This window comes from Bos indicus x Bos taurus, chromosome 9 (genome assembly GCF_003369695.1).
Source record: "Bos indicus x Bos taurus breed Angus x Brahman F1 hybrid chromosome 9, Bos_hybrid_MaternalHap_v2.0, whole genome shotgun sequence".
Taxonomy (NCBI): Eukaryota; Metazoa; Chordata; class Mammalia; order Artiodactyla; family Bovidae; genus Bos; species Bos indicus x Bos taurus.
Window position 1 is genome coordinate 96,249,639 of NC_040084.1, and position 25,752 is coordinate 96,275,390.

A 25,752-nucleotide genomic window follows, 5' to 3' on the forward strand; every position below is an offset into this window, starting at 1 on the left:
TCAGGCGGTGTTAGGCAAGTCACGCAAGCACACGCCTTGCCGCCTCATCCTCATCTGCCGTGAGCCCTGAGCTTCACGCTCTTGCTTCTCACAGGTGGTGAAACTGAAGCCGTGGAGGTCCCTGGACAAGTGTTGGCTGAGTCTGTAGAAGACCCCAGGATGCTCAGAAACACGGTCAAGAACTTGTGCTTGGAGCCAGTCCCTGCAACTCTTATTCCACAACCAGAAAGTCCTGTGTGGTGTTTTCCTTGGAAAACAAAACCGACATCTCTCACTTTCTGTTCCCTTTTGCCAAACATGCAGGTTTCTTTGGAGCGTGTTTCATCTGACCCAACCTCGGTTAATCCTGTTCAAAGTTTCAGATCAAACTGAGCAGACATCCCCTGTTCACCATGAAGAAGCAATAGCAAGCGAGAGGAGGGTGGAGAGGAGGCATGAATGCCTAGAAACCCAGGATGGAGTAAAGGACAGAGGTCCAGAGGGTGCCCATTGCCAGGGGTCCATGGCTGGAAAGCAGAGACCATAATAAGCAAATGGAAAGCCCCAGTGGACGCCCTTCCCAAACCTCAGCTAATCACCAGTTTCAACTTGTGCTTTTGGTTGTTCGTGTTCTCACTATTATAAAAGATGAGTGAGGAAAGCTTCCATCCTTGACTCCTGTTAATTCTACCCTCTGCGGTCACAGTTTTTCCATCTAAGAATAGACACGAACATCCCAGCGCCCTCTTCTGAGAGTGCACATAGATGTCTGTTTAACCAGCAAACAGTCGTATAGTGTGATTTTTCTCATGTCGTTACATAGAATTAGGAAAACTTTGGCACTAAGGAAGCTCAGTGTTTGGTGAAAGTCCAAGAGAAAAAAAGATAGCAAAATGTAAAAGTTCCATTTTCCCTTTTCTCTCCCACTTTATGAGGTTGCTTGTTTTTCCTTCTATTCATCATTCTTTAGTGACTGTTTATTTAATCACCATGTCTCCCAGTGGTGAAGCCAGGAGACCTCAGGCTCCATAATGAGGGTGGGAATTGACATATAATTTCCAGATACCCATACTGGACCGAAAGAGCCACTGGGATGCCTAATATCCCCATAAGTCACATATCTGAGGGCCCAAATCCTTATTTCCTGGATCGGTAAAGTGAATTTGCTCAAGAAATTCTTTCCAACACCATAGCGAAGTCCCTCCTCCAGTTCAGCCAAACAGTAGGCTCGCAAGGCAAAGGACTGAACCTCAGGGGCTGGAGGGAACTGAAGGAAAGAAGTTGAAAATTGGCAGAAGTCAAACATTCTCATTGGCCCTGGGCTCTCAGGCCCACAGACATTAAGTCACAAGTTCATGGTCAAAGGGCAGAGCAGAGGAAATGAAAGTCAAGAAGCCAAAGTGTTATCACTTTATTCTATTCCATCAAGCTTAAAGCGATATGCTTTATTTCCTGATTTTGCTAAAGAAACTGCTTTTAGAGCTCACGTTGTATTTGCTTTCTTCATTTCCAATTTCCCATGGATATTTCAATTCTCTGGATTAATTTGATGGTGCCAGACCAACACTATGAAACCAAATAGGCATGTATAGTGATTGGCTCCCAGAAAAGTGAAACAGTAGTTCCCATCTTCATCAATATTAGCATATAATATTATTTTTAAAATATGAAAGGTAGAGAAGGAGAAAAGTTTGCCTGAGAGCAGTAGTTCCAGAGAGAAATTCAGGGATGAGAGATATCTGGGTAGAGGATCAAGTTCTAGGCCCTTTTGTTTGCCCTGAATCCCCCTCTTCCCGAATGGCTCTGTGGTAAAGAGTCTGCGTGCAAAGCAGGAGACGGAAGAGACACTGGTTTGATGCCTGCGTTGGGAAGATCCTGTGGAGGAGGAAATGGCAACCCCACTCCAGTATTCTTGCCTGGAAAATCCCATGGACAGTGGAGACAGGTGGGCTACTGTCCATGGGGTTGCAAAGAGTCAGGCATGACTGAGGACACAGGCACACACACGCGCACACACGCACGCAGACCTGTCCCAGGGGCAAGCAGCCAACCACTTGTGCAGTGGGGTTGGTCCTTTATCTGTTCAGGCAGGGCCAGTGCATTTTGTCCCGAGAAGCATCTTCTCTAAGGAACAGTGTTTCCGTGCAAAAAACAAAACAAAACAAATAAAAAGGACTGTTTATCCTTTCAAAATATGGACAAAAAGAAAGAGGGAGGAGTTGAAGGCTTTGCAAGTGAGAGCCAGGTTTCTGCATTTTTTGTTAAGAGTTTTTAAAAGATACTACAATCTCAGTATTGTGTATTATCAAGCAGGTGACAATCAGTATTATTTCCATTCTCATAGTATATAAGGACAGCCCCAACCTGTGCACCTCTGATCCCAGTGGAGCTATGGAGTTGTTACCTTCAGGCAGGAAATCATCATGTCTATGGACTAAATGATGAATAAATAAAGTGATATATATATATGTGTGTGTGTGTGTGTGTGTGTATAATATATATATACCACTTTTAATGTTTTTCCATGCTTTATAAATAATAAAATGCAAGTTTGTAGAAACATCACTGAATTCATATCAGATTTTATAGCTATATTTGTTTCAAAGATTTGACATTACAAAAAAAAAAAATACAACTGCCATAAAACTGATTAACTGGAAATGTCAGATTTCTTTCTTTGCTTTTAATCAACTTGATTGCAATTCTGAGTTCCCATCCCTCTGGATCAGCAGGAAATTCAAGCCGTTCTTCTCCAGGCTCCCCTCATCCACAAGCAGTGCTAATGTTATATCTTAAATTCTTATGCATTCTCCCCAGTGATTTTGTTAAGTATGGAAATCTTCAGTGAGTTTTGGTACCATCAGGTGCTGGGGACCAAGTCCCACTGGGAACAAGTGTCTGAGGGCTGACACCTGTCAGGACCAGGACCCTAGAACCCCTTCTATGCTGGGCCTCAAACAAGAAGGAGGTAGAATATACAGAGGAACAAACTTCATATTTCTATCAATTATTCTACAATCATCTTGTATCAGGGTCTAACTAGAAAACAGAACCCACACAATAATTTTAACAGAAAAACTTTAATATAAAGCATTATTAACTATAACAGGAGATTAAAGGGATAAATAGAACTCTAAACTATGAAGGGATAAAGAGAACTTCATCCATGGGATGAAGAAGGGCCTCCCACAGGGGTGCTGGTAGACCGCACTGTGGGCAAGGAACTGCAGCCGGATTGGCAAGCAGGGAACACCCCACCAGGATGCAGGAACCTGAAAGCTGAGAGGCCAACCACTGGGGTGTCTGTTAGACCCACCAGCAGGGATGCCTCTGAAATGCAATGTCTAGCAAGGTGAGCATCACTAGACGTTCCTCCCCTTGTGTCTTCTTCCTGCCACAGTATGATTTAAAAAAAAAAAAAGAATCACACCAAAAAAGAAAAAAATCATACAAGTACAAGGAAGTGCTATTCATCCTGCTTTACTGTCAGCCTAGCACTCTACCAACAGAGCATTAACCACGTGCCAGCTGCTAAGCAGAGATGCTCACAGAGCCCAGCTCCACAATCACAGGGCAAGCAATAAAGGGTGGGTCTAGCGCCAGGCAGAAATAAAGAGACAATGGGCACATGTATAAAGAATCCTGGAAAGGTCTGTGTTCAACAAGACCTCCTGTCCACAGCAACTGGGAACTCATGATCAACATTAAATGATAGTAAGCTGCCTTCCCTTCTGTTATCGGTTTGAGAGGCCAGGATTCCATCTTGGGTGGGTGTCATTCTATGGACCACAGTCCCCCATCTTCCAGAAGGACCTAGTGCAGAGACTCCTCTTTGCTTTCCCAGGACCCAGTCCACCCTCCCTCCAGAATCTAGCCTTGTCACCTAATGCCCAAGAACCCAATACATGTAACAAATCCTCAATGGGACGATTGAACTTCCTACAAAGTCTATTTGAGGTTTGAAAGGCAAAGACTATAAAAATTCATATGCAATACCACTTAATCGAATTTTCAGTGAAATTTTTATTAAACCTCTTTTTTGATAAAGTTGTGTATATAAACATAGCTTCCAAAAGTATTTCACATGCTGGAGTATATGCTTCTCTGACAAGAAATAAAATTTAATTTTGTTGAACCGCTGCAGCTGTCCACAAAGAACACATTTCATGATTACATACTATTACCTACCTACCCATATGTATCAGATTAGTTCTGATGGAAGTAAAATAAATTTTGGCACATTTGATTATTTGAAAAAAAAAAGTCTTCAGTGAGTTACAAAATGCTTATGAATTTTATTGAGAGAAATAAATATTATAAATAACAAGAACAAATCATTATTTGCAAACAACATAATCCTATACTATGAGGAGTAAAATTTCAGATTAAAAAATTAGGATTAGGGGTCTTCTCTGGTGGTCCAGTGGCTAAGACTATGCCCCCAGTGCTGGGGGAAGGGAGGCGGGTTTGATCCCTGGTCTGGGAACTAGATCCCACCTGCTACACTAAAAGGTCCTGAATGCTGCAACAAAGACCTGGTGCTGCCAAATAAAGAAATAAAAATAAATATTCAAATTAAAAAAAAGTTAGGATTAATGAAGTTTCCAGTGAAGTGATCAGAAGTGAGAAAACACTTAAATAATTTTCCCATGCATCAGCAAAAATGTATATAATGCAAGGGAAAAAGACATTCCACTAGGAAAATATCAACAATGGCATTTTAGAATAAAGAATTTCTATACCTTTCTGAAGAATAACTAGTGTCTAAGAACATAATCAAAGATCTTTTTGTAAGCTGACAGCACTCAGATCAGTGTCTGACCCATAGCTGACTCAAAAATATTTACTGATTTGACTAGAGTTGAAACCCTAAGACATTTTCGTAAGCTGATTGGTTTACCCAATCTTATTTGGAGATACACACAGTTACATGTCAAGTCTGCTGAGCTTTATCCAAAGAGCTCTATGCTTATTGATTTTGGTATCTAATGGCTCTGCTTGGTTCAAGATAACCATCCAGGGGATGGATTGGAACAGCACATCTGTGTGATAGAGTGCTGTATCCAGCAGATGTGCCCCCAAAGCCCAGTCAGGCTGGAGCAATTGCCTGGCAGAGTGGTATGAGTTGGTGAGGAGGAGGGAAGGCCAAGGTGCAAAGAGAACCAAGCTTGGTGAATATTACAGGAAGCTGGTGGAAAGCCCATCTAATCAATGCCTACACACACTCACGTGCTGCAGAGTGAGGAGCAGGGGATGACCATCCTCTGGACTAAATGCGTCTAGGACTTCCCTGGCGGTCCAGTGGCTAAGACTATGCCTGCTAATGGAGGGGATGTGAGTTCAACCCCTGATCCAGGAAGATCCCACGTGCCGAGGGGCAATTACACCCGTGAGCCACAGCTACTGAGCCTGAGCTCTGGAGCCCGTGACCCACAATGACTAAAGCCCTGCACACCCTATGGCTGGTGCCCTGCAGCAAGGGAAGCCACCACAATGAGAAGCCGGAGCACCACAACCAAGAGCAGCCCCCGCTCGCCACTAGAGAAAGCAACGAAGACCCAGCACAGCCAAAACTAAAAATCAAGAAATATTTCTTTAAAATGCATCTAGTCATAGAGTGTGAAGGTGCTAGTCACTCAGTCGTGTTCAACTCTGTGCGACCCCCTGGATGTAGCCCTCCAGGCTCTTCTGTCCATGGGATTCTGCAGGCAAGAATACTGGAGTTGCCATTCCCTTCTCCAGGGGATCTTCCCAACCCACGGATCAAACCTGTGTCTCCTGTGTCTCCTGCATTGGAAGGTGGATTCTTTGCTGCCTGAGCCACGGGAGAAGTCCAGACACAGGCAATAGTTAGAACATGGGTGAAACTCTAGATTCCTCAGAGCTTCCCCATCTATGAGGAGAGATCGAGGTCACATCAGTTATAAGAACTGCTGCCCTGGTTGTGGCCTGCCTTGGTCAGTCTGAGACTCCTGGTCCTCCAGCCCTTCCCCATGCCTGCTATTTACTCCGCCTCACTCCCTAGCCCTGATATTTCCTCCACCCCCTCCATCTCTGCCACGTGCTGTGGGACCCTGCCCAGAGCAGTGGGGCTCTCCTGGTGTCCCAGCAAAAGGAAACAGAATGCCTCACCACCCACTTGAGCTGCATACGGGTGAAAATACTAGACAGATTCCAGGGTTCTTCAAGCCTTGAAGGTGAAGTCAGTCAGTCGTGTCCGATTCTTTGTGACCCCATGGACTGTAGCCTACCAGGCTCCTCCGCCCATGGAATTTTCCAGGCAAGAATACTGGAGTGGGTTGCCATTTCCTTCTCCAGGAGATCTTCCCAACCCAGGGATTGAACCCAGATCTCCCGCATTGTAGGCAGACACTTTACCGTGTGAGCCACCAGGGAAGTCGGTCTCCATGCCTTACAGAGATTGTTAATAAGAAAGCTTCCAGGGCCAGATCAGGTAACCAGGGAGACAAATCCCAGCATCCATGGTGAAACCCGGAAGCACCTTTTCCCTCCGGTGATGGAGATGTTCCCACCCTGCCTGGCCCCTCTGCAGACTCGGGCAAACACCTCAGCCTCTCGTCAGTGTACCAACAAACCCAAACTCCACCATGGTCTCCACCCAAATTCTATCTCAGGAGGCTCCTCATGGGTGGGGGTTCCAAGAAGAAGCTGAAAGGATTGGCCTTGCTTCCCCCATCCCACCCCACAGTCAGCAGCAGCAGCCCTTTCCCATATTCTTTGATAAGTAAAAGAAATAACATCTCGATCTTGTATACAGTACTACGCAGCTGGAAGGCATGTCCCAGCCTTACACCCTTTTATTAGCTTATGGCTATCTTCATCCTACATGAAATCCTGGCATCTCTGCCTCCAAGGATTCCCACCACCAGACAAGCTCCAGTGGGGCTTGTCCAATTCTAGTGGTAGATTTGGGGGAATACCTCAAAGCTATGGTTTTTCCAGTTCAATTCAGAGTTCAGTCGTGTCTGACTCTCTGTGACTCCATGGACTGCAGCACACCAGGTTTCCCTGTCCATCACCAACCCCTGGAGTTTGCTCAAACTCTTGTCCATCAAGTCAGTGATGCCATCCAGCCATCTCATCCCTGTCATCCCCTTCTCCTCCCACCTTCAACCTTTCCCAGCAACAGGGTATTTTCCAATGAGTCAGTTCTTCACATCAGGTGGCCAAAGTATCGGAGTTTCTGTTTCAGCATCAGTTGAGTTGGACCATAAAGAAAGCTGAGTGACAAGCAATTGATTCTTTTGAACTGTGGTGCTGAAGAAGATTCTTGAGAGTCCCTTGGACAGCCAGGAGATCAAACCAGTCCATCCTAAAGGAAATCAATCCTGAATATTCACTGGAAGGACGGATGCTGAAGCTGAAGCTCCAATTTGGCCATCTGATGTGAAGAGCCGACTCTGATGGAAAAGACCCTGATGCTGGGAAAGATTGAAGGCAGGAGGAGAAGGGGGTAAAAGAGGATGTGATGGTTGGATGGCATCACTGATTCAATGGACATGAGTTTGAGCAAACTCCAGGAGATGGTGATGGACAGGGAAGCCTGGCGTGCTGCAGTCCATGATGTCACAAAAGAGTCAGACACGACTGAATGACTGAACAGCAACAATTCAGTTCCTCAGAGTCACACCAGCACCCTCAGCTCCTGCAGCCTGATCCCCACCATCCACAGCAGATCCTTCCTGAACAGCAGGGAGGCGGGAAGGCGGTGGCCTCCCAAGTGCTCTTCTTCACGCTGTTTCCAAGGTGAACTTTCTAATAAGAAGAATTTTATGTAATAAAGAGCTGGAGAACAATGGATATTTACAGAAAAAGAATTTTGAAAGAGTTGCTTGTATCTGAATTTCCATTTGGCATTTAGAGCAAGACCCATTAGGAAAATGGGTTGTCTGACTTTTATCCAAAAGGAGGATATGAATTATTTGGAGAGGTTTTTGGTTAGATTTGCGGGGGTTGGGTTGGTTGTACATTTGAGGGGGAGTGAGTTAGCTGGCTCAGGGCATTGGCATTTTAAATGATGGAGACTAATTCAGCTTTGACAGCAAATTCACCCATAGGTGCTGACTTGAAGGAAAAAAGAAAAAAAAAAAACAAGCAAACAAACACAATGACTCAGGACTTAAGAGTCTAGAAGAGAATATAAAAATATCCAGGCATATCTCTGTCTCCTGGCACAGACATTAAGGGATTATTTTCCCTTGAAGTATTCTAAAACACAAAAAGGAAAGGAAGAGAAGGAGGGAGGAAAAAGGAAAGGAAGGAGGAGAAAAGAAGGAAATAAGGGAAAAAATGATTTGTGGGATTTCTTTTTGGACAGGGGTGTGGGGACGTCTTCAAAAAACATTAGTGAAATATATGTAGGTTCCAAAAGCATAGACAGATGTTGGAGGAGGATTAAGAACTTAGTTATTTGCTGTTTTGAAACTTTAGTTGTGTTTAGAATAAACATAGAAAGAAAGAAGGAAGGAATTGGATCTAAATTTGGAATAGCTAACTGGGTGGTAAGGTCGGAGCGATCCCATGGACTGCAGCACGCCAGGCCTCCCTGTTCACCACCAGCTCCCGGAGCTTGCTCAAACTCATGTCCATTGAGTCAGTGATACCATCCAACCATCTCATCCACTGTCCTCCCCTTCTCCTCCTGCCTTCAGTCTTTCCCAGCATCAGGGTCTTTTCCCTGATGTTCTTCACATCAGGTGACCAAAGTATTAGAGTTTCAGCTTCAGCATCAGTCCTAACAATGAACATTCAGGACTGATCTCCTTTAGAGTGGACTGGTTGGATCTCCTTGCAGTCCAAGGGCCTCTCAAGAGTCTTCTCCAACACCACAGTTCAAAAGCATCAATTCATCGGTGCTCAGCTTTCTTTATAGTCCAACTCTCACATCCATACATGACTACAGGAAAAACCATAGCTTTGACTAGACGGACCCTTGTTGGCAAAGTGATGTCTCTGCTTTTTAATATGCTGTCTAGGTTGGTCATAACCTAGACCTCTGGGTCTTACCTGCATTCAGTGAGGGAGGCTGATGATGACTGAGGAACCAAACATACTGAGTGGACAAACCACATGATCTCCAGGAGTCTACTTCAGTAAGAGCACGGGAAAGACAGCTCTGAGAAAGTGACATTTGATCAGACACTTGACCTGACCCCATGGCGACAGGCACCGGACAGTGTGACAAGCCCCTCTCACAGGTCAAGTTAATTTTGTTTCCAGCTCTACACCAGCTTTTCCTATTTCCTCCTAGTGTCCGTGGATCACAGGTATTAATGGCAGTGGCAGTGCCGCCAAGATGGTTTTCTCAGGAAACAGAATGAATACAGATGAAGAGGAAAACATTTCCATTGCACATTCAGGAAGACCAAGGTGGGGTGGAATTATCACCCCCGAGGAGAGCCTCCTGAGCTTGACTTTCATCACCGACAAGGTCATCATGCTTCTTTGCAGTCCTTGGTTTGAGACAGTAAATGAAGTCTGCACCCAGAGGACAGACAGGCGCTTATGGGACTTAGCAACCACAGTCCTTTCCCTGGGCAGCTTTTTGAGCTCATGTCTATGCTAGAACTGGCCTGAGGGGCAGTTGTGTGCACCCATAATATACCCAACATCACAGTCTCCACTGGCCACCAACCCCCAGCCCACTCATTCTTGTGGTTGGGTTATTCCTGGTGTCCAATATCTATTCGCCCTGCTGGCAGTGTTTTATTCCACTGTTCTGGGCTAATTAGAATAATCGAAGCCTCTCTCTTCTAAACACGAGCCACATATCATTAAATCAGCATCAAGCTGGTCTGGGCACTTATCATCAGCTTTCCACATTCCTCTTTTTTCCAAACTTTAGGTCGAGATTGCTGCACTCCTTTCAGCAACATGTGATTTTTGGAACTGTGACAAAAAAGGAAGTCTAAATAGGCTTCCTTGGCTGCAGCCCGGGAGAGCCCAGAAGGAAATGGAATAATGAACCGTGTGCTGTTAGTCAGCCTGGGTTTGTTACCAGGTCCAAACATAGCTTTTGCCTTTTATGGTATTTAGATCATATCAATGACTTAAGTTCAATAGCCTAGTCCAGCCCCACTTTCTTTCTGGGAATCTTCTGCCCAAAGGCAGTTTTCTATTAACACAATGGGGCATGTTATTGGGCCATTGTTCACAGATAATTCACTGAATTGTTCCTTATTAACTCTCCTTAGATTGCTTTCAAATGACTTCTATTTGCCAACATAGGTAATATATATTTCATTCCTCTTCTACATATTAAAATATTGTTATTTCCCATATAATTTGGATCCTAAATAGTTTTTTTTCCAAGTATTATTATCACTTAACACTCAAGGAATACCCCATAATAATAGCAAACTCTAAAAGAGCACTTATTATATGTTCTGGGCACTGTTCTAAGAACTTCACATTTATGAACTCATCAAATCCCCTGACAACTCTCTAAGTTAGGTATTATTATAGTATTTTACAGATGGAGAAACTGAAGCACAGAGAAGTTAAGGAACCTGCCCAGGGTCACACAGCTAGTAGGGCTGGGCCCATAACAGGTCTAATGCACTTGTTCCTTGGCACTTAGACTTAATCACAAGATCTCCCATTCTTCTTGTCCAAGTTTAATGATCATCAAATTCGCTACTTATCTCTTCTCTGAAACAGGAGAAATAGGTCGTGCCCTTCAAAATGGTAAACATAGTCAAAATGTCATCCCCTTCAGATTGACTGCTTAAATGGGGATTGGTTGTACCTCAGCTCTTCCAAGAGAACGGGTAGTTCCCTTACAGAGAAATGACTCAGATGCATTAGCTTTTCCAGGCCACTGGGCTACTATTTAACTCATTAACATTCAGGAGACTTTTGTATCCGAATTTTCTAGCTCGGTGCACCAGACTTTTAAGGCTGCAACTAGCTTCCCTTTCTTTTCTCATCCCTTATTCTTCCCTCCCGTGTCACCGACCTCCTGCAGCCTCCTTCCCACACTTGTGTTCATGCCTTTAGCCCAGAACACCCTCCCCCCTCCCCCAACTTTTCTTTTTTAATTAATTTTTGTTTGTCTCCAATTTAGACTTGTATATAACTTTAAAATAAAAAATAGTTCTAAAAGCTTACAATAAAGGAAACCAGCAGCTCCCTACCCCATCTTTCCCCATCCCCAAGTCTTAGGGACTTTCAACTCTTTTAACTGTGTCTTCTCCATATCTCTAAATAGCATGTGTGTCAAAGGGATTAGGATTATATTCCTTTTCACTTAAATCAAAAACCTTTCTACTTTGACTTAAATAAATAAGGCATTTAATTCACACAAAAAGAAGCTCAAGGATTTCCCCAATGGTCCAGTGGCTAAGACTCCACACTCCCAATGCAGGGGGCTCAAGTTTGATCCCTGGTCAAGGAATTAGATCCCACATGCCACAACTAAAGATCCCACATGCTGCAAGGAAGATCAAAGATCCTAGGTGCTGCAACTAAGACCAAAGCAGCCAAATAAATTAATTAAATAAATATATTTTTAAAAATTAAGTAAGCTCAGGCATAGACATTCCAAGGCAAGAATAATTTCAACAGGTTCTTCAGAAACCAGGCTCCTTCCACCTTTCTGTTTCAGCATCCTTGCTGGTGACATTCATCTGCATGGTCAAAAGATGGCTGCTGTGCCTCCAACCATTGTGTCTACATTCCAGGAAAAAAGAATGGGAAGGACAAAGATCTCTCTCCCAGTAAGGCTTCACCTTTTTAAATTTTATTTGAAAAGTAATATACTCTGCAAGGACTTCTGCCTATGGCTTCTTCAGTGTTTTCAAAGTTATTGCTTATAAAGGTTTGGGCGAGGGGGGAGTTTTCTGCTCTTCTTATAGTATCTGTATTCCCTCAAGTTCTTTTTTCTGTTCATGTCTTTGTCATTTGTTTGTTACCGATCTGTCTTTAACATTGGAAACTTTCCCGTGCATCTTGCAATCTTTGCCTGCTCTTCCTAGTTAAGAGTAAATCTCAAATGAAGTGGTTGAAATAGCTCTATGTGGGCAGGATCCGTGGGACAGGGGACCCCAACGCAGGCAAGCTGGTGTGTAGTCATCATCTGACACACGTGATTGTCAGTATCTGAAGGTCTTTTCTCTTGAGCTGCTCAGTTTCCCCAGAGAGAACTCCTCCAATATGCTGTTTAGGGTGCATAAGCTTGGTTGCCAGCATTCAAAACATGGGTAGAGAAGGTTCTAGGGCACCTCACTGCGCAGCATGTAGCCCCCAGCCTTAACTGTGCCTGGCGTCCCTGAGTCCAGAGCATGTGTGATGAAACATCTGGTGGACTGTGGCCACCATACTGCTCAGCTGTCAGACGACCAGCAGCCTGAGCACAAGACGGTAACCAGCCTGGGCGTCACGGCTGATCGGATGAAACGAGGGGAGAGAGTTTCCATGCTCACCAGCAGAACTAAACAGCCTTCCCACAAGAAAATAAACAATCCAACTTTTTCCATTTGTAGGAAAGAGCAAAGATGGCTTTGTCAGTCTGCGGTATCGAGTATGCCGGTCTCCTGTGAAAATTACCTCACTGACCCACCCTTGTTACAGCTGAAAGTTGGAGAGGTGCCCCTGTCGGGGAGCAGGCCAGGGCCGGCATACCCACACCCGTACCCGCACCCCAGCCCCTGGTGTGGCTTGATGTGGGTGTGGGGGGAACAGAGCCCTCGATCCTGGCCTCACCCATGCCCACCATGGTCTCTGGAGCCCACCAGCTCAGGCTGAGCATGGTTTCAAGGAGAGAGATATCAACACACGGTCATCTTGTGATTACAACACCAGGTTCCAAATGCAAATCCTTGGGCACCCACCACTGTCAAACAGATTGTCTCTAAGTATTCGTTTAACACATTCATTGAGGCCCACACTGAGTGATTTTCTGTCATTGTAAGTGTACACGTGAACAGGCTCATGACGAGCTCATTTCCATAGGCCAACACAGAGTCAGGGTTTTGGGGCGGTGGGGGGTGGGGAACTTGGCAAGCTTCTCACTTTTCTGCAGTTCTTTTTTTCTTTAAGTTTTTGGGGGGGACTTTCAGAATTACATGATTGCAGAGGCAAATAAAAGGGGTCTTGATTTAGGAAAGCTTAACCAATTCTCAGGGCTTCCCAGGTGGCGCTAGTGGTAAAGAATCTGTCTGCCAAGGCAGGAGATGCAGCAGACTCGGGTTTGGTCCCTGGGTCAGGAAGATTCCTGGAGTAAATGGCAACCCACTCTAGTATTCTTGCCTGGAAATTTCCATGGACAGAGAAGCTTGGTGGGCTACAGTCCAGGGGCGGCAGTTTCCACTGGCCTTGTCTTCCAGCTGATAACCTCGAGGGCACCCCCAGATCACGAAAATACAGGGACAGTTGGCATCATGGTGGCGTTGCTTCCATCCCACCTCACCCCCTCATCCCAGGGCACCCCCACCTGGGGAAGCAGGGCCCACATGTGTCCAGTGATGAAAGGACTTACTTCCATCGCAGGTCCTTACTCACAGGTGACTTCCATTGCTGATTTCACCCAGCAATGGTGCAGGGCCCTCTGTGAATCAGATTCTTGCCTGGCTGACCTACTCATAAATCAACCCGTTTTATATATTTTCGGGTTTTTTTTTTTTTGGCCACACCATGTGGCCTGCAGGATCCTAGTTCCCCAACCAGAGATTGAACCTGCACCCCCAGAATTGGAAGCGTGGAGTTCTAACTACTGGACCGCCAGGGAAATCCCTCAACTCTTATTTTAGTCTGAACCTTCCAACCTCACCAGCTCAGGGTCAACCTCACCAAGCAGGACGGCTGGAACGAGGACTTTGGGGAGCACAGAAGTTGCCATGTGCAAAGTTAAAAGGTGAGTGCACAAGGTTCAAGGCCAGACCCTCTGAGATGCTGACCTCAGTCTGGCTTCCCCCCTGAACTGGACACCTTTGACCCATGCAGAAAAGGTCACCATTTTCCAGGGTATCTCTGGCCAGAATCACCCTTCCTTGGCTTCAAGGTCATCTATTATTTAGCCCAGTTTTACTTAACCTTCTTATCATTACCATCCTTCTCCCAAGAAGCCTTTTTAGACTTTTTCCCCCCTAATCACCCCCTCCTATAACATTTTCATACTGCAGATATACTGTCCATCAATGTGTGGACTGAATCCCTTTGGAAGGCATAAACCGTTGTAACAATCTAAGGTGTTTTGCTTCCTGAGAACAAGTTTTTGTGATTTCTCTGCATTCAGAAAACATGTACTAACTGTTACTGCCATAAATTTTGTCTTCTATCATCAGAGGAATCCACCTGCCCACAGAGAGGGCAAAACCAACTCACGAATAGCACCAAGATGATGGGCTCCTCACAATAGTCCCAAGGACTCTCCCTGCCAGGCTGTGCTGGACAGGGCATTGGTCCCCCACCCTGAGCCCACTTCCCAAGCCCCTTCTGCCCTCACTAACCTCCTCTCTTCCCCTGGTTTATTCCTCCTCCCCAGGCTGTTTCCTGGTATGCAAGAGAGATTCAGCTCACAAGGAAATCTCATAAACTTTGAATACTTCATGAAACAAAACCTCATAGGTCTCTACGTTAGCAAGTTGATAAAGTCGTATATTTATTCATTTATTTATTAACTGGTTCAGTTAATCAACCAACAAACATAAGAAGATGATTCTGGGACTTCCCTGGTGGTCCAGTGGCTAAGACTCCACACTCCCAGTGCAGGGACCCAGGTTCAATTCCTGGTCAGGGAACTAGATCCCACATGCCACAACTAAAAGATCTCACAAGCCACAACAAAGACCCAGCACAGCCAAATAAATCAATAAATGTGTTTAAAAAGAAGACGATTCTGGGTGCAAGATGAACGAGATATAGCCTTTACGCACAGGACATGGGGGTTGAAGGATGTAGAGTGACCTCCACCCAGAGCTGGTGCTTGACCAGGTCTCGAGGAGCAAACACGACCTGCTTTAGAGAACTGAAGAGACATCTGTGGGAAGACCAGGGGATTAGATGGACAGTGACCACTGTTTTGGGAAACTGTACCAGAGTCCAGCATATTGAAGGCACAGTGAGTGCAAGACAGTAGGGGCCCCTCTGTCTTTTATTAGAGACTTTGTTTTAGAGTCTACTTTGCATGTTATGAGTATTGCTACCCCAGCTTTCTCATTTGTATTTGCATAGAATATCTTTTTCCATTCTCTCACTTTCAGTCAGTGTGTGTATTTAGCTCTGAAGTGGCTCACTTGTAGACAGCAAATAGCTGAGTCTTGTCTTTTTATCCAATCAGCCACCCTATGTTTTTTGATTGGAGCACATAGTCCATTCACTTTTAAAGTAGTTATTGATAGATACATACTTATTGCCATTTTATTACTTGTTTTCCAGTTGTTTTTGTAGTTCTTGCCTGTTATTTTCTTCTTCTTTTGGTCTTCTCCCTTGTGATTTATTTCCTTTAGTACTATGTTTGGGTCCTTTCTCCTTAATTTTTGTGAATCTATTGTAGATTTTTTATTTCCAGTTAACGTGAAGTTTATGTATATTGACCTACTGTATATGTAGTTGTTTTAAACTGATAGTCATTTAAGTTCTAACATTCTAAAAGATCTACATTTTTACTTCCCTCTCTCATATGTTTTGTGGTTTTGATGTCATATTTTACATCTTCATGTCTATCTTTAAATGCTTATTGTAGTCACTATTGATTTTGCAATGTTTGTGTTTTACTCTTAATACTTACTTATTCGAGTGGTTGATCTACTGCCTTTACTATATATTTGCCTTTACCATTGAGATTATTTCCCCTTTTGTATATTTTCTTATTTTTTGTTATGTTGCTGTTCGTCACTCAGTCATGACTTTGCAACCCCATGGACTGCAGCACGCTAGGCTTTCCTGTCCTTTACCATCTCCCAGAGTTTGCTCAAACTCATGTCCATTGAGTTGATGCTGTCATCCAACTGTCTCATCCTCTGTCCTCCCCTTTTCACCTTGCCTTCAATCTTTCCCAGGATCAGAGTCTTTTCCGATGAGTCAGGTCCTCACATCAGATGGCCCAAGTATTGAAGCTTTAGCTTCACCATCAGTCCTTTCAATGAATATCAAGGTTGATTTCCCTTAGGAATGACTGGTTTGATCTCCTTGCTGTTCAAGGGACTCTCAAGAATCTTCTCCAGCACCACAGTTCAAAGGCATCATTTCTTCAGCACTCAGCCTTCTTTATGGTCCAACTCTCATATCCATACACGATTACTTGGAAAACCATAGCTTTGACTATATGGACTTTTGTTGGCAAAGTAATGTTTCTGCTTTTTAAAACACGGTCTAGGCTCATCATCACCCCACTCCAGTACTCTTGCCTGGAAAATCCCATGGATGGAGGAGCCTGGTAGGCTGCAGTCCATGGGGTCGCAAAGAGTTGGACACGACTGAGAGACTTCACTTTCACTTTTCACTTTCAGGCATTGGAGAAGGAAATAGCAACCCACTCCAGTGTTCTTGCCTTGAGAATCCCAGGGACAGCGGAGCCTGGTGGGCTGCCGTCTATGGGGTCTCACAGAGTCGAACATGACTGAGAGACTTAGCAGCAGTAGCAGCAGCAGCAACAGCTAGGCTTGTCATAACTTTCCTTCTAAGGAGCAAGCATCTTTTAATTTCATGGCTGCAGTCACCATCTGCAGTGATTTTGGAGCCCAAGAAAATAAAGTCTGTCACTGTTTCCATTGTTTCCCCATCTATTTGCCATGAAGTGATGGGACCAGATGCTGTGATCTTTGTTTTTGAATGTTGAGTGTCAAGCCAGCTTTTTCACTCTCCTTTTTCACTTTCATTAAGAGGTTCTTTAATTCCTCTTCATTTTCTGCCATTAGGGTGGTATCATCTGTATATGTGAAGTTATTGATATTTCTCCCCTCAATCTTGATTCTAGCTTGTTCTTCATCCAGCTGGGCATTTCGCATGATGTACTCTGCATGACCATGTACACAGGTCAGTAGGTGCCCAATATGCTACTGGAGATCAGTGGAGAAATAACTCCAGAAAGAATGAAGGGATGGAGCCAAAGCAAAAAGAATACCCAGCTGTGGATGTGACTGGTGATAGAAACAAGGTCCAATGCTGTAAAGAGCAATATTGCATAGGAACCTGGAATGTCAGGTCCATGAATCAAGGCAAATTGGAAGTGGTCAAATAAGAGATGGCAAGAGTGAATGTCAACATTCTAGGAATCAGCGAACTAAAATGGACTGGAATGAGTGAATTTAACTCAGATGACCATTACATCTACTACTGCAGGCAGGAATCCCTCATAAGAAATGGAGTAGCCATCATGGTCAACAAAAGAGTCCAAAATGCAGTACTTGGATGCAATCTCAAAAACAACAGAATGATCTCTGTTCTTTTCCAAGGCAAACCATTCAATATCACAGTAATCCAAATCTATGCCCCAACCAGTAACGCTGAAGAAGCTGAAGTTGAGCAGTTCTATGAAGACCTCCAAGACCTTTTAGAACTAACACCCAAAAAAGATGTCCTTTTCATTATAAGGGACTGGAATGCAAAAGTAGGAAGTCAAGAAACACCTGGAGTAACAGGGTGGGTGGAGGGGTGGGGGGGGAGTGGGGTGGGGGGGTGGGGGGGGAGTGGGGTTCGTGAGCTCAGGGCTTCCTAGTCCTCCATTTTGATCCTTCTCAAATAACATAATATTGTGAGTTTATACTTTTGTACTCTATAATATGTCAATCGATTAAATAGTGATATTCATAATAAGCATTGTATAACTGCAAATACACACACACAAACATACCGAGACCACCTACTTACCATAATTTTAACCAGAAGGGAAAAGATCAGTGTTTGGGGAACAATGCATGTGTGTTCAGTTGCTAAGTCGTGTCCGACTCTTCCGTGACCCCCCATGGACTGTAGCCCACCAGGCTCCTCTGTCCGTGAAATTCTCCAGGCAAGAATACTGGAGTGGGTTGCCATTTCCTTCTCCAGGGGATCTTCCCAACCCAGGGATCAAACCAAGTCTCCTATATTGGCAGGCAGATTCTTTACCACTGAGCCACCAGGGAAGGTTGTGGAATGATGACAGGTTACCAAAATTACTTTAACAGTATCTCCCTGTAGCAGTGAAATTTAAATGCTTTGGGGTTAAGGTTTAGGATGAGATTTTAAACCATTGTAATAGCTGTTAGGCCCTAATAAAAATAATGAGCAAAGCCTGTGATAAATACAGGCATTACACTGAGGATATCACATGGCGAACACTCCATATGAATAAATACGTCTATTAACTACGCTGCACTACAGCTAGGCATACATAATACCAAACATCTGGTTGAAAACTAAAAGTAATCAGATAATAATGGGTGTCTCCAAAAAGTCATGGATTTGGAATATGAAATAGGATTTCATATGTTAAGGTTTTTATTCCATGGTTTTTCTGTAATACAGCTTGTCTCTTTATCAAAGTCAGAATTAAATTAAAAGCTAAAATTTAACATCCATGTATTTAGCTAATTAAAAGCTAACGTATTTTATTTGTAAACCACTAGAATTGCTCTGTAAGTAGAACTAGAAAATAAAACACAAAATTGAATTTGAAGTCCCTACACTTTTGTTAATATGGGCATCTAAATATTGAGGCTGTCATACATTTTCAAGATATAGATTCCATGTTAATTTCAAAATTTGATTTTGAAACATAAATGCATTTCAAATGTTCACAGATGTGAGAGTTCAAAACTCAAATTTAAGACATACACATTCTCTGGCAGTAGTAAAGTATATATTGTGTTTTTGAAGAATTCACAGAACCCTGCAGAAAATGTATGTGTAAAGTCAAGAAAAAATGTTAATTTGACACTGTAACTGAAGTCTGCCTCGTGACAATCACAAAAGACTAAAACCAGATAAATATCCTGTTTATTATAATCTAAATAAACACCAGTATGTCTTAGATATACTGTTTGATGAATAGTCCAGAAGATAACAAAATGATAAACACCATCTCCAGACAAAATTTCAAAATATTTGACGTTAATGGAAAATAAAAGACAATAGTCCTGGCATTTGCCCAGGACATGCATTCTCAAATTCTTGTATTTGTTTACTAGAACTAAAGAGCAACTTACATCTCAAGAATTCCAATGTATATGTTAAAAATCTTGAAAATAACCAGAGGTAAACATTCTGCCTGATTTTCTTCAAATATCTCTGTAAGAGGTTATGTACCCATCAATATTTAAAAACTAGCTTAAACAATTATACTTAAAAAATAAATCTTCTCAAACTTCGCAGGTAGTCCAGTGGCTAAGACTGAGCTTCCACTAAAGGGGATGTAGTTTTTCAATCCCTGGTCAGGGAAGTTCCACATACTGGGAAATGTGGCCCCCCCACACACACACACACAAAAAAAATCTTGTCTTTATTTTTTCACACACACACACACACACACACACACAACACACACATCTCCCCACCCAACACACACAAATAAAGAAAAAACACCAAATCAATTTCGGAGTCTAAATAAATAGGCAGTATACAACTAGTCAGCCTAATGTTCTTAAGCTCTAGTCCTATGATACATTTTTGGATGTGCTCAAAGTTTTTTTCATTTCAGTAGTAATGTAAAATTTTTAATGTAAGTGTGCTTTCTGGGCCATTTGGATGTCTGCTTTATGTCTGAGGATGCAAGGATGGCATTGTGTCTATCAATCACATGGTCACCAGCCACCAGCACTTTAAGTTTGGTGAGCTTAGCAGAACAATGAATATAGTAAAGTTGCAGGATATAAAATTAACACACATAAATCCCTTGCATTCCTATACACTAACAATGAGAAAACAGAAAGAGAAATTAAGGAAACAATTTCATTCACCATTGCAATGAAAAGAATAAAATACTTAGGAATATATCTACCTAAAGAAACAAAAGACCTATATATAGAAAACTATAAAACACTGGTGAAAGAAATCAAAGAGGGCACAAATAGATAGAGGAATATACCATGTTCATGGATCGGAAGAATCAATACAGTGAAAATGAGTATACTACCCAAAGCAATCTATAGATTCAATGCAATCCTTATCAAGCTACCAATGGTATTTTTCAGAGAACTAGAACAAATAATTTCACAACTTGTATGGAAATACAAAAAACCTCGAATACCCAAAGCAATCTTGAGAAAGAAGAATGGAACTGGAGGAATCAACCTACCTGACTTCAGTCTCTATTACAAAGCTACAGTCATCAAGACAGTATGGTACTGGCACAAAGACAGAAATATAGATCAATGGAACAAAATAGAAAGCTCAGAGATAAATCCACACACCTATGGACACCTTATCTTTGACAAAGGAGGCAAGAATATACAATGGAGAAAAGAAAATCTCTTTAACTAGTGGTGCTGGGGAAACTGGTCAGCCACTTGTAAAAGAATAAAACTAGAACACTTTCTAACACCATACACAAAAATAAACTCAAAATGGATTAAAGATCTAAACGTAAGACCAGAAACTATAAAACTCCTAGAGGAGAACATAGGCAAAACACTCTCCAACATAAATCACAGCAGGATCCTCTATGACCCACCTCCCAGAATATCGGAAATAAAAGCAAAAATAAACAAATGGGACCTAATTAAAATTAAAAGCTTCTGCACAACAAAGGAAATTATAAGCAAGGTGAAAAAACAGCCTTCATAATGGGAGAAAATAATAGCAAATGAAGCAACTGATAAAGAATTAATCTCAAAAATATACAAGCAACTCCTGCAGCTCAATTCCAGAAAAATAAACATCCCAATCAAAAAATGGGCCAAAGAACTAAACAGACATTTCTCCAAAGAAGACATACAGATGGCTAATAAACACATGAAAAGCTGCTCAACATCACTCATTATCAGAGAAATGCAAATTAAAACCACAGTGAGGTACCATTTCACGCCAATCAGAATGGCTGCGATCCAAAAGTCTACAAGCAATAAATGCTGAAGAGGGTATGGAGAAAAGGGAACCCTCTTACACTGTTGGTGGGAATGCAAACTAGTACAGCCTCTATGGAGAACAGTGTGGAGATTCCTTAAAAAACTGGAAATAGAATTGCCTTATGAATCCCACTGCTGGGCATACACACTGAGGAAACCAGAATCGAAAGAGACACATGTACCCCAAGGTTCATTGCAGCACTGTTTATAATAGCCAGGACATGGAAGCGACCTAGCTGTCCATCAGCAGATGAATGGATAAGAAAGCTGTGGTACATATACACAATGGAATATTACTCAGCCATTAAAAAGAATGCATTTGAATCAGTTCTAATGAGGTGGATGAAACTGGAGCCTATTATACAGAGTGAAGTAAGCCAGAAAGAAAAACACCAATACAGTATACTAATGCATATATATGGGATTTAGAAAGAAGGTAATGATAATCCTGTATGTGAGACAGCAAAAGAGACACAGATGTAGTGAACAATCTTTTGGACTCTGTGGGAGAGGGCGAGGGAGAGATAATATGGGAGAATGGCATTGAAACATGTAAAATACCATATGTGAAATGAAAAAAAAAAAAAGAAATGGACTTAAGAGATAAAAGAGGCATTGTTAAGCCAGCAAAGGTAAAAAGCAAATTGCATGGCAAATGGCAGAAGGAGTATATATTTTTGCAATACTGTGAATAAAGGAGAGTGTTGGGAGAATTGCATTACCTCAGGTCTTCACTTTCATGCATTGGAGAAGGAAATGGCAACCCACTCCAGTGTTCTTGCCTTGAGAATCCCAGGGACGGGGAGGCCTGGTTGGGCTGCTGTCTATGGGGTCGCACAGAGTCAGACACAACTGAAGCGACTTAGCAGCAGCAGCAGCAGCAAGGAATGGTATGGAAGCTATAAAAGGAAACACAGGAGCAGGAAGCAGGCAATGAGATGTTTACACAAGGAGGTGTGACCCAGAATCACTGTCGCTGCCCACTGGAATCGCATTAGCCTCATAATTGTGTTTGGAGAAGGAAATGGCAACTCACTCCAGTACTCTTCCCTGAAAAATCCCATGGACAGAGGAGCCTGGTAGGCTACAGTCCATGGGGTCGCAAAGAGTTGGACATGACTGAGCGACTTCACATTCTTTCTTTCATAATTGTGTTGATACTAAATGATATATTTGTTTGATTTTATAGCTATATACAATCTGTTAAAAAAAATGAGCTGTTTATAAAGGTTTATATTTTTATATAAACATATTAAATATAAAAAATGTAAATGTTAAAAACTTAACTGAGTCTCCTGAATTCTTTCATTAACTCACAGAAAAATGGGTTTTCTCATCAAACCTTACCATTCCTCTGAAATGTCCTCATCTCACGTCTATGGCGCTACCACCCTGAATGCGCCCAATCTCATCTGAAATGTTCTCATCTGACTTTCCAATAAATTGTCAGAGTGGGAACATTTCTGACAAGTGCTAAATTATGGGCAGAGCTAGGCCCCAAGGTTCACATTGTGCTGGCAGAAAATGCAGTCTTGCAATGTATTCTTAAATGATGGATTTTTATCCAACAATATAATTGCCTATGGCTCTCCAAACAGAGGTTTCACAATGTTTGGCTCCGGCATCATAGCAATAGAGAAAATAAAAATTATCATACGGATTCCATGTATTCATTCATTCAACTATTTATTAAGTCTATCTATGAGGCGGTGTCGTGGGTTCTGGGGACCCATGCTAGATGTTAAAGCAGCACCATGGCCTCTGCCTTTGTGGAGCTTATGGTCTAGCGGAGAAAATCATTGGTAACCGAACAATCCTGCAGCCTAGGAAGTAACAACCAATGATGGAATGTGTTCTCAAGTCACCTACCACCCTGAGGATATTGTACAGATGACCAAGTCGGGTCTCAACCCAATACTCTATTGTCAAAAGGGAGCCTTGATCAGAAAGTGGATCAGCTTTCTGGCTGTCAACACAAAGAGCACAATCTGAAAAGTCACACTTTCCCTAATCATTCTGCAAACCCACCAGCTGTTCAGGGACAGAGTTGACCTGCTACTGCAAGTTGAACAGAAGTTTTCTGTTGATCCACCGGAAAGAAGAGGAGGAAGAAAGAGAAGAAGAAGGGAAAAGAGAGAGAGGAAGAGGAGATGGGAGAGAGGGAGGGAGGGATGAAGAAAGAAGAAAACTGTAAGACGCAGATGAACAGCACCTTCCACGCCCACACCCTCCATTTGCTGCCATCTCGTTCAGAGCAAAAGCCAATGTCCCCCCCAGAGGCCACAGGCCTCAGTGAGCTACCCCCTCCCAGCCTCCAATCCCTGCTTTCCAGCCACACAGGTCCCCTTGACCACTGATCCCCCAGGGAAGCCCACTAGGAGTCAGGCACTGTGCTAAATGCAGCACCTGCATTATTTAATTGGTGCCACACCCTGTCAAGGGTATTCTCACCCTTTGTTACAGATGGGGAAATGGATTCTTAGAAAGATCAAATAAAGATCAGCAGTCACACAGGTGGCCACGGTAAATGGCCAGGACTAGGGCAGGATTCAAATCAGGAATGTCTGTTTCTGAAGGTCAGGCTCTCAACCACCATCTTACACCTGTTCGAGAAACAGAGGTCTGCAAAACGCCAAGTGAATGTGGTGTGGGTAGATGGCACTCCAGTGGTCCGCATAGTCCAAGAAGGATTGCCAGAGGATCTAGCAAATTCTAGAGAACAAGTGGGTTGCATCAGCTCTACCTTATTATGGTAGAGGAGGAGGAAGGAAGAGGAGGAAGCAGATGAGGAGGAAGCAGATGAGAAGGGCGGCAAGAGAGCAAAACCTATCACTTACGAACAATCTCCATGGGATGTGTTGAGCAGGTATGCTCCAAACAAATTTCTATTGGTATTATTTCTTAGTTTTTATAAATATTGATCAGCAGAGAGTTTGGAGGTTTATTCTGACAACTATCTGAAGTATTGATTATATAGCACAAATTACAGGCAGGCCCATACCATACCACTTCATGGGCTTCCCGGGTGGTTCAGTGGTAAAGAATCCACCTGCCAGGCAGGCGATGGGGGTTCCATCCCTGGGTCAGGAAGATATCCCCTGGAGGAAGAAATGGCAACCCACTCCAGTATTCTTGCCTGGAGAATCCCATGGACAGAGGAGCCTGGCGGGCTACAGTCTCTTGGGTAGGAAAGAGTCAGACGTGACTTAGTGACTAAGCAACAACCTTCACCTTGTCAGTTGAGTTGAGAGGAGGGGGCTGCAGAATAAACTACAGTGTGCATGAACAGAAGGCGGTTTGCTCCGCAGGGAGGCAGCCCAGGAGGCATGGTCTCCCCAGAGGAGGGCTCTAAGCTGGCTTCAGCACACAAACAAATGGACTCTCGAAGGCAAGTATAGGCCAGGGACACCCTCGATCACTCTCACTGGGCAAGTGTTTTTAATGAATCTTACTAAACGTTATTTATAGCTATTTTTTTAACCTCAGTAAAGCCAGAAATGTCTTGAAACACTTTAACTTTCAAAAAATTTGAAGCAATTGAGCTACCTCGAGTGGTTAGCAACAAGCCTTTAAAATGAGGTTTAGATTTTCAGAGACTAACATCTGTTCTTTGACAATCATTTGACATCAGTTCAAACAGCTCCTAGATATTGATAATAAAACTATGTTATCCGTCTATGGGGTAATGCTTTCTATTCCACTTTCCAGAACTAAGAACATACGCCGTCTGGGACTTCCCTGGTGATCCAGTGGCTAAGACTCCAAACTCCCAATGCAGAGGGCCCAAGTTCAATCCTTGGTGAGGGAGCTAGATCCCAAATGTCACAACTAAGACCCAGGGCAGTAAAGTAAACAAATACATTAAAAATATATATACCATCTAAACTGAGAAAAATGTTGGACTAAAGTGTGAGAAGAAATGTCTAAAGGAAGGTGCGGGGGACTTCTCTAGTAGTCTAGTGGCTGAGACTCTGCACTCCCAATGTAGGGGGCCTGAGTTCAATCCCTGCTTAAGGAACTAGATCCCACATGTTGCAACTAAAGATCCACATGCCACAATGAAAACTGAAGATCCCACGTACCACAGTTAAGACCTGACACAGCCAAATAAATGGATAAAAACATTTTTTAAAAAAGTGCTAGTAAAAGTAAAGAGCAGTTGAAACTGATGGGAGCCTGGTGTGAAGCCCTGTGGTGTTAGGGATACAAAATGAATAGACACCCATCCCCATCATGGATAAATCCCAAGCTCATAAACAGCAGAAATCGACAAACGAATTGTTACAACATAAACCAGTGAGTACCAGCACACAGAGAGGGGCAGAGCGCAGGGAAGGGACCGATTTGGCCTAAAGTGTCCAAAACAGGCAAATCTCAGAGAACAGTGGATTTTCCCCAAGAAGAGAAATAGATAGAGGGAAGGAGTGAAATATTTGAGGAAATAAGAATTGAGACACAGAACCTACACAAATCGGATTACACAAATCGGATCACCTTCTCGTGTAGAGAACCTCCTTGGCAGGAAGTGGAGGCAGTCAGATCTGAAAAGCCACAGAGTAATTGACACCCCCACTCGGTGGTCCTCCACTGTGGTTGGTAAAAAATGTCTGAAAACTGAACATGGCATTTCAGTAACCAAAATAAATCAGAACACAGAATTTGGGCCAGGGGAGTAGGAAGAAAAGGAACATGAAGCCTGAGCTCTTGCCTAAAGGGAACGATTTTTTAGGTGAATAAGAAAGAGAACTGCTAATAGTGATCGAAATTGGCA

At 43.1% G+C, this 25,752-nt stretch overlaps 1 pseudogene; it reads right to left on the reverse strand.

The window, feature by feature from the left end:
* LOC113898767 overlaps nt 1-12,715 on the reverse strand; it is a 31,762-nt pseudogene extending 19,047 nt beyond the window's left edge.
* Nucleotides 12,716-25,752: the final 13,037 nt, after the last annotated feature.